The sequence below is a fragment of the Salmo salar genome, chromosome 15 (genome assembly GCF_965601325.2).
Source record: "Salmo salar chromosome 15, fSalSal1, whole genome shotgun sequence".
In the NCBI taxonomy this organism is placed as follows: domain Eukaryota; kingdom Metazoa; phylum Chordata; class Actinopteri; order Salmoniformes; family Salmonidae; genus Salmo; species Salmo salar.
In genome coordinates this window covers 53,729,567-53,738,320 of record NC_138305.1, presented here as the reverse complement: position 1 = coordinate 53,738,320, position 8,754 = coordinate 53,729,567, and the positions used below count along the sequence as shown (strand labels likewise).

Here is an 8,754-nt window from a genome sequence, read left to right as displayed (position 1 = left end):
ACCTTTCTGGTAAAAATAGTTATAAATTGCTGCGATGTGGTCACTTTTGAGGACACAAGCTCAAGTAAACAGTACAAATATGAGAAAAAAAATATCAAAATATGAAATATCATATATGTTTTTTGCCCTTTTCCACAAAAGTGGGGGATTAGGGCATTACATTTATATTTTAGTCATTTAGCAGATGCTCTTATCCAGAGCAACTTACAGTAGTGAATGCATACATTTCATACATTTTTTTCTCTGTACTGGTCCCCCATGGGAATCGAACCCACAACCCTGGCGTTGGAAACACCATGCTCTACCAACTGAGCCACACGGGACCTTAAATGACTGAAATGCTTTATAAATATAGTAATAACTAAGTTATAAATGACTCACTATGTGATTCACCTTTCTTATAACTGTAAAATTAATATAATCATACTTAGTGACACTACAAAATCGTCACCACTTCAAATAACTGATGGCAGTGTCTCCCCAGCATCCTCAGAGTGACGTAGAGATGACATTCAAATGCCTGCTGACTCGAAACAACTTCAGCTTTAAGCACAAAGTGATTTTGTCCCTCTACAACCAGGAGAAAGTGATCTTGTTTCAATTCTACAAAATTATTTTGTATTTTTTCATGTTGAGAGCTCTAAATCCATTTGAGAACATCACAGCGAGATGAGACTGCTTTTGCTGCAATCGCTAGGCACTCCCGTTTCATATATGGTATCAGAGGTGTACAGTAAATGTATCTAAGTAAACGTACTTAGAAGTACTTCTTAAGTAATTATTTGGGGTATCTGTGCTTAAATGTACTATTTATATTTTTGGCAACTTTTATTTTTTGGTCCAATTCAAGCACCTATCAATATACCGCGTTGTTATCCCCTACTGCTTATGATCGTTGTTATCCCCTACTGCTTATGGACTTACAAAACACAAAGATGAGTTAGTGTGCCCCTGGCTGTCTGTAAATAAAAAATAAATTGTGCTGTCTGGTTTTATTAACCCTAGGATGCATATGCCGGGTCAAAATGACGCAGCCTAATGTTTTTTTTTTGCTGTATTGATACCCCCCAAAAATGTAATTATCTAATATTCCAGGAATTCCTTAAATAATGTATCTTTAATGTTCTAACATCCTAGTTTAGTTTTTTAATTTATTATTTTTTAAGTAAAAATAGTTTTTGCATCACTACCCCAAGTCTTCGTATGTGGGTCAAATATGACCTGTATGTATTTCCTATGAAATTCACTGCATTGCACTCATTCTTTTTGCTACAACAATACAATCTAAGTAAGTAATAACGTATTTATTAAATATCTTGTTTCAAATGTTCATGAATCACAGTTTTCATTTCTCCTTTTTAACTCATTGAGTAAAATAAGTTTCGTAAGGAGGCTCATAATAATGTTGCCAGATACTGTATACAACCAAAATGGGTTTACAGATGCTGGATGAGGAAGCCATTGGTGCCTCTGACTCAGAATCTGAGGTATCCAATTCAGATGACACAGGCTATGCGCCTGTGGGTCAAGTTGGAGTTGTGGATTCACCTTGCAGTCCAGCTGTCCTAAATGATTCTACAGATGGAGAGGACTCCTCCTCTGAGGAGAGTGAAAACCAGTCAAATAGACAGAGTAAAAATGGGTCTTACTGGAGTGAACATCTCCCCACTGAAGGCAGGACCGGAAGCCATAACATCCTGAGTAGCTGCACATGGCCTGTGCCGGGGTCAACAGTTGTGTCACCAAAAGTTGCCTGGGAGCTGTCCATTAGTGACAACATCATTGAGGAGGTCCTAAAGTGTACAACTTAGAAGGACGGAGAATAGCGACAGCAAAAGGGACAGAGTGGAGAGAGATCAACAAAGAGGAACAAAAAGCCTTTATTGGTTTAACCCTCCTCGCCGGTGTCATGACATTGCCCTCTTTGGGCTTTCTATGCACCATCCCCCTACCTCCCCCTACCCAGGCTCTGTGAGTGCGGTCGGAAATTCCTAAAAGAAGGTCCTACCTCATGGCCACAGTTTTGAGACAGAGTGGGTTTCATAGAAAGAACCCAGGAATTCTTCCACCTCACAGGACTGGAGAACCGAATTACATTTATGTTCTGGAGAAGGTATAAAAGATCGGTGAAGAATCCAGCTACGAACTGATCCATTTGGTACAATTTTGTGAAGCTCATGAGAGACAATACGGCTACATTACCATGGCTCTGTTTATATAATAGCCTCAGTTGTGAGACTTACATCTAATGGTTGTATAAAAATGAATGGAAGTCTTCCGACTAGCTTGGAAAGACAGTACCGTGCAGTATCGAAGAGCCCTTACTGCTGCTCGATCATCCTATTTTTCCAACTTAATTGAGGAAAATAAGAACAATCCGAAATTTCTTTTTGATACTGTCGCAAAGCTAACTAAAAAGCAGCCTTCGCAAATGGAGGATGGCTTTCACTTCAGCAGTAATAAATTTATGAACTTCTTTGAGGAAAAGATCATGATCATTAGAAAGCAAATTACAGACTCCTCTTTAAATCTGGGTATTCCTCCAAAGCTCCATTGTCCTGAGTCTGCACAACTCTGCCAGGACCTAGGATCAAGGGAGATACTAAAGTGTTTTAGTACTATATCTCTTGACGCAATGATGAAAATAATCATGGCCTCCAAACCCTCAAGCTGCATACTGGACCCTATTCCAACTAAACTACTGAAAGAGCTGCTTCCTGTGCTTGGCCCTCCTATGTTGAACATAATAAACGGCTCTCTATCCACCGGATGTGTACCAAGCTCACTAAAAGTGGCAGTAATAAAGCCTCTCTTGAAAAAGCCGAATCTTGATCCAGAAATTATAAAAAACTATCGGCCTATATCGAATCTTCCATTCCTCTCCAAAATTTTAGAAAAAGCTGTTGCACAGCAACTGACTGCCTTCCTGAAGACAAACAATGTATACGAAACGCTTCAGTCTGGTTTTAGACCCCATCATAGCACTGAGACTGCACTTGTGAAGGTGGTAAATGACCTTTTAATGACGTCAGACCGAGGCTCTGCATCTGTCCTCGTGCTCCTAGATCTTAGTGCCGCTTTTGATACCATCGATCACCACATTCTTTTGGAGAGATTGGAAACCCAAATTGGTCTACATGGACAAGTTCTGGCCTGGTTTAGATCTTATCTGTCGGAAAGATATCAGTTTGTCTCTGTGAATGGTTTGTCCTCTGACAAATCAATTGTAAATTTCGGTGTTCCTCAAGGTTCCGTTTTAGGACCACTATTGTTTTCACTATATATTTTACCTCTTGGGGATGTCATTCGAAAACATAATGTTAAATTTCACTGCTATGCAGACGACACACAGCTGTACATTTCAATGAAACATGGTGAAGCCCCAAAATTGCCCTCGCTAGAAGCCTGTGTTTCAGACATAAAGAAGTGGATGGCTGCAAACTTTCTACTTTTAAACTCGGACAAAACAGAGATGCTTGTTCTAGGTCCCAAGAAACAAAGAGATCTTCTGTTGAATCTGACAATTAATCTGGATGGTTGTACAGTCGTCTCAAATAAAACTGTGAAGGACCTCGGCGTTACTCTGGACCCTGATCTCTCTTTTGAAGAACATATCAAGACTGTTTCAAGGACAGCTTTTTTCCATCTACGTAACATTGCAAAAATCAGAAATTTTCTGTCCAAAAATGACGCAGAAAAATTAATCCATGCTTTTGTTACTTCTAGGCTGGACTACTGCAATGCTCTACTTTCCGGCTACCCGGATAAAGCACTAAATAAACTTCAGTTAGTGCTAAATACGGCTGCTAGAATCCTGACTAGAACCAAAAAATTTGATCATATTACTCCAGTGTTAGCCTCCCTACACTGGCTTCCTGTTAAGGCAAGGGCTGATTTCAAGGTTTTACTGCTAACCTACAAAGCATTACATGGGCTTGCTCCTACCTATCTTTCCGATTTGGTCCTGCCGTACATACCTACACGTACGCTACGGTCACAAGACGCAGGCCTCCTAATTGTCCCTAGAATTTCTAAGCAAACGGCTGGAGGTAGGGCTTTCTCCTATAGAGCTCCATTTTTATGGAATGGTCTGCCTACCAATGTGAGAGACGCAGACTCAGTCTCAACCTTTAAGTCTTTACTGAAGACTTATCTCTTCAGTAGGTCCTATGATTAAGTATAGTCTGGCCCAGGAGTGTGAAGGTGAACGGAAAGGCTGGAGCAACGAACCGCCCTTGCTGTCTCTGCCTTGCCGGTTCCCCTCTTTCCACTGGGATTCTCTGCCTCTAACCCTTTTACAGAGGCTGAGTCACTGGCCTACTGGTGTTCTTCCATGCCGTCCATGGGAGGGGTGCGTCACTTGAGTGGGTTGAGTCACTGACGTGGTCTTCCTGTCTGGGTTGGCGCCCCCCCCTTGGGTTGTGCCATGGCGGAGATCGTTGTGGGCTATACTCGGCCTTGTCTTAGGACGGTAAGTTGGTGGTTGGAGACATCCCTCTAGTGGTGTGGGGGCTGTGCTTTGGCAAAGTGGGTGGGGTTATATCCTGCCTGTTTGGCCCTGTCCGGGGGTATCATCGGATGGGGCCACAGTGTCTTCTGATCCCTCCTGTCTCAGCCTCCAGTATTTATGCTGCAGTAGTTTATGTGTCGGGGGGCTAGGGTCAGTCTGTTACATCTGGAGTATTTCTCTTGTCTTATCCGGTGTCCTGTGTGTATTTAAATATGCTCTCTCTAATTCTCTCTTTCTCTCTTTCTGTCTTTCTCTCGGAGGACCTGAGCCCTAGGACCATGCCTCAGGACTACCTGGTATGATGACTCCTTGCTGTCCCCAGTCCACCTGGCCGTGCTGCTGCTCCAGTTTCAACTGTTCTGCCTGCGGCTATGGAACCCTGACCTGTTCACCGGACGTGCTTGTTGCACCCTCGACAACTACTATGATTATTATTATTTGACCATGCTGGTCATTTATGAACATTTTAACATTTTAACATTTTGACCATGTTCTGTTTTAATATCCACCCTGCACAGCCAGAAGAGGACTGGCCACCCCTCATAGCCTGGTTCCTCTCTAGGTTTCTTCCTAGGTTTTTGGCCTTTCTAGGGAGTTTTTCCTAGGGAGTTTTTCCTAGCCACCGTGCTTCTTTCACATGCTTTGCTTGCTGTTTGGGGTTTTAGGCTGGGTTTCTGTACAGCACTTTGAGAATATCAGCTGATGTACGAAGGGCTATATAAAAATAAATTTGATTTGATTTGATTTGATTTGATTTGATTTGAATGAATAAGGATAAAGCTATTTGGAATATGTTGGGATGCTTGTAAGATGTTAATGTGAGAGAATTGTATTTCTGTTTAAAGTTTCACCAAGTCATCGGCACGCCCCCATGAACAGACGGGACCTGGCGTCATGAGATAGCCTTTTTCCGAATTCCAAATATAACCCCCACCCAGGGTTTCTATCACCAGACCGAGCTTACCTCCATTATGAGTGGCTAAAGGTTGGAGACCATGCATTCCTCATTCTGAACTTTAACCATACCACGTGGTTAACCTCTATGGGCTAGGTGGGACGCTAGCGTGCCACCCGTGGTGCACTCCATCAACAGCAGGTGCATTTCAAGAGCGGCAAATTTGAATCCAAATAAATGTCAAAATTCAAATTTTTCAAACATACAACTATTTTACACCCTTTGAAAGATAAACATCTCCTTAATCTAACCACGTTTTACGATTTCAAAAAGGTTGTACGGCGAAAGCATAAATTTAGAGTATGTTAGGACAGTACATTTACAAGAGTTGTGTGTAATGTTTTGTCAATTCAAAGACAGGGTCACCAAAACCATAAAACCAGCTAAAATGATGCACTAACCTTTTACAATCTCCATCAGATGACACTCCTAGGACATTATGTTAGACAATGCATGCATTTTTAGTTCTATCAAGTTCATATTTATATCCAAAAACAGCGTTTTACTATGGCATTGATGTTGAGGAAATCGTTTCCCTCCAATAACCGGCAGTCAAGTCAGCGTCACAAATGAAATAATTAAAATTAGAAAACATTGGTAAAATATTATATTGTCATTTAAAGAATTATAGATTTACATCTCTTGAACGCAATCAACTTGCCAGATTTAAAAATAACCTTACTGGGAACGACACTTTGCAATAATCTGAGCACTGCGCCCAGAAAAATACGCGTTGCGATACAGACTAGACGTCATGTTGGGGAGATCTAAAATCGAAAATACTATGTAAATAATCCATTACCTTTGATTCTCTTCATCAGATGTCACTTCCAGGTATCACAGGTCCATAACGAATGTAGTTTTGTTCAAAAAAGCTCATAATTTATGTCCAAAAATCTCCGTCTTGTTAGCACATGATCTAAGCCAGCCGGACTTCTCGTCATGAACGAGGGGGAAAAATATATTTACGTTCGTTCAAACATGTCAAACGTTGTATAGCATAAATCATTAGGGCCTTTTTTAACCAGAACATGAATAATATTCAAGGTGGACGAATGCATACTCTTTTATAACGTATTGGAACGAGGGTACCCAACATGAACTCGCGCGCCAGGTGTCTAATGGGCCATCATCGTTCCATGGCTCTTGTTCGGTCAGATCTCCCTCCAGAAGACTCAAAACACTTTGTAAAGGCTGGTGACATCTAGTGGAAGCAATAGGAAGTGCCAAAATATTCCTCAGCCCCTGTGTTTTTCAATGGGATAGGTTTAAAGGTAATACAACACATCAGGTATCCACTTCCTGTCAGAAAATGTCTCAGGATTTTGCCTGCCAAATGAGTTCTGTTATACTCACAGACACCATTCAAACAGTTTTAGAAAATTGAGGGTGTTTTCTATCCATATGCAATAAGTATATGCATATTCTAGTTACTGGGTAGGAGTGGTAACCAGATTAAATTGGGTATGTTTTTTTATCCAGCCGTGTCAATACTGCCCCCGAAAAATGGGTGTCTGATTATTTCTGGCTGGGTACTCTGCTGACATAATCTAATGTTTTGCTTTCGTTGTAAAGCCTTTTTGAAATCGGACAGTGTGGTTAGATTAACGAGAGTCTTGTCTTTAAATAGCTGTAAAATAGTCATATGTTTGAGAAATTTTCAGTAATAGGATTTTTTATTTATTTGAAAATCGCGCCACAGGATTCAACTGGCTGTTACGTAGGTGGGACGAATTCGTCCCGCCTGCCCTAGAGAGGTTAAACAACACATCCTAGATCTGAATGAATGAAATAATCTTATTAATTACTTTTTTCTTTACATAGTTGAATGTGCTGACAACAAAATCACAAAAAAATTACTCAATGAAAATCCAATTTATCAACCCATGGAGGTCTGGATTTGGAGTCACAATTAAAGTGGAAAAATTAAAGTGGAAAACCACACTACAGGCTGATCCAACTTTGATGTAATGTCCTTAAAACAAGTCAAAATGAGGCTCAGTAGTGTGTGTGGCCTCCATGTGCCTGCATGACCTCCCTACAATGCCTGGGCATGCTCCTGATGAGGTGGCGGATGGTCTCCTGAGGGATCTCCTCCCAGACCTGGACTAAAGCATCCGCCAACCATGAACAGTCTGTGGTGCAACGTGGCGTTGGTGGATGGAGCGAGACATGATGTCCCAGATGTGCTGAATTGGATTCAGGTCTGGGGAACGGGCGGGCCAGTCCATAGCATCAATGTCTTCCTCTTGCAGGAACTGCTGACACACTCCAGCCACATGAGGTCTAGCATTGTCTTGCATTAGGAGGAACCCAGGGCCAACCGCACCAGCATATGGTCTCACAAGGGGTCTGAGGATCTCATCTCGGTACCTAATGGCAGTCGGGCTGCCTCTGGCGAGCACATGGAGGGCTGTGCGGCCCCCCAAAGAAATGCCACCCTACACCATGACTGACCCACCGCCAAACCAGTCATGCTGGAGGATGTTGCAGGCAGCAGAACGTTCTCCACGGCGTCTCCAGACTCTGTCACGTCTGTCACGTGCTCAGTGTGAACCTGCTTTCATCTGTGAAGAGCACAGGGCGCCAGTGGCGAATTTGCCAATCTTGGTGTTCTCTGGCAAATGCCAAACGTCCTGCACGGTGTTGGGCTGTAAGCCCAACCCCCACCTGTGGACGTCGGGCCCTCATAACACCCTCATGGAGTCTGTTTCTGACCGTTTGAGCAGATACATGCACATTTGTGGCCTGCTGGAGGTCATTTTGCAGGGCTCTGGCAGTGCTTCTCCTGCTCCTCCTTGGAGGTAGCGGTCCTGCTGCTGGGTTGTTGCCCTCCTATGGCCTCCTCCAAGTCTCCTGATGTACTGGCCTGTCTCCTGGTAGCGCCTCCATGCTCTGGACACTACGCTGACAGACACAGCAAACCTTCTTGCCACAGCTCGCATTGATGTGCCATCCTGGATGAGCTGCACTACCTGAGCCACTTGTGTGGGTTGTAGACTCCGTCTCATGCTACCACTAGAGTGAAAGCACCGCCAGCATTCAAAAGTGACCAAAACATTAGCCAGGAAGCATAGGAACTGAGAAGTGGTCTGTGGTTACCACCTGCAGAACCACTCCTTTATGTGTCTTGCTAATTGCCTATAATTTCCACCTGTTGTCTATTCCATTTGCACAACAGCATGTGGAATTTATTGTCAATCAGTGTTGCTTCCTAAGTGGACAGTTTGATTTCACAGAAGTGTGACTGATTTGGAGTTACATTGTGTTGTTTAAGTGTTCCCTTTAT

At 42.7% G+C, this 8,754-nt stretch overlaps 1 non-coding gene across 1 annotated transcript; it reads right to left on the bottom strand.

Moving 5' to 3' along the window:
• Window positions 1-249: 249 nt before the first annotated feature.
• trnag-ucc (transfer RNA glycine (anticodon UCC)) lies at window positions 250-325 on the bottom strand. Its single transcript has one exon. It is a non-coding gene; the product is annotated as a tRNA-Gly (tRNA).
• Between the last annotated feature and the right edge of the window lie 8,429 nt (window positions 326-8,754).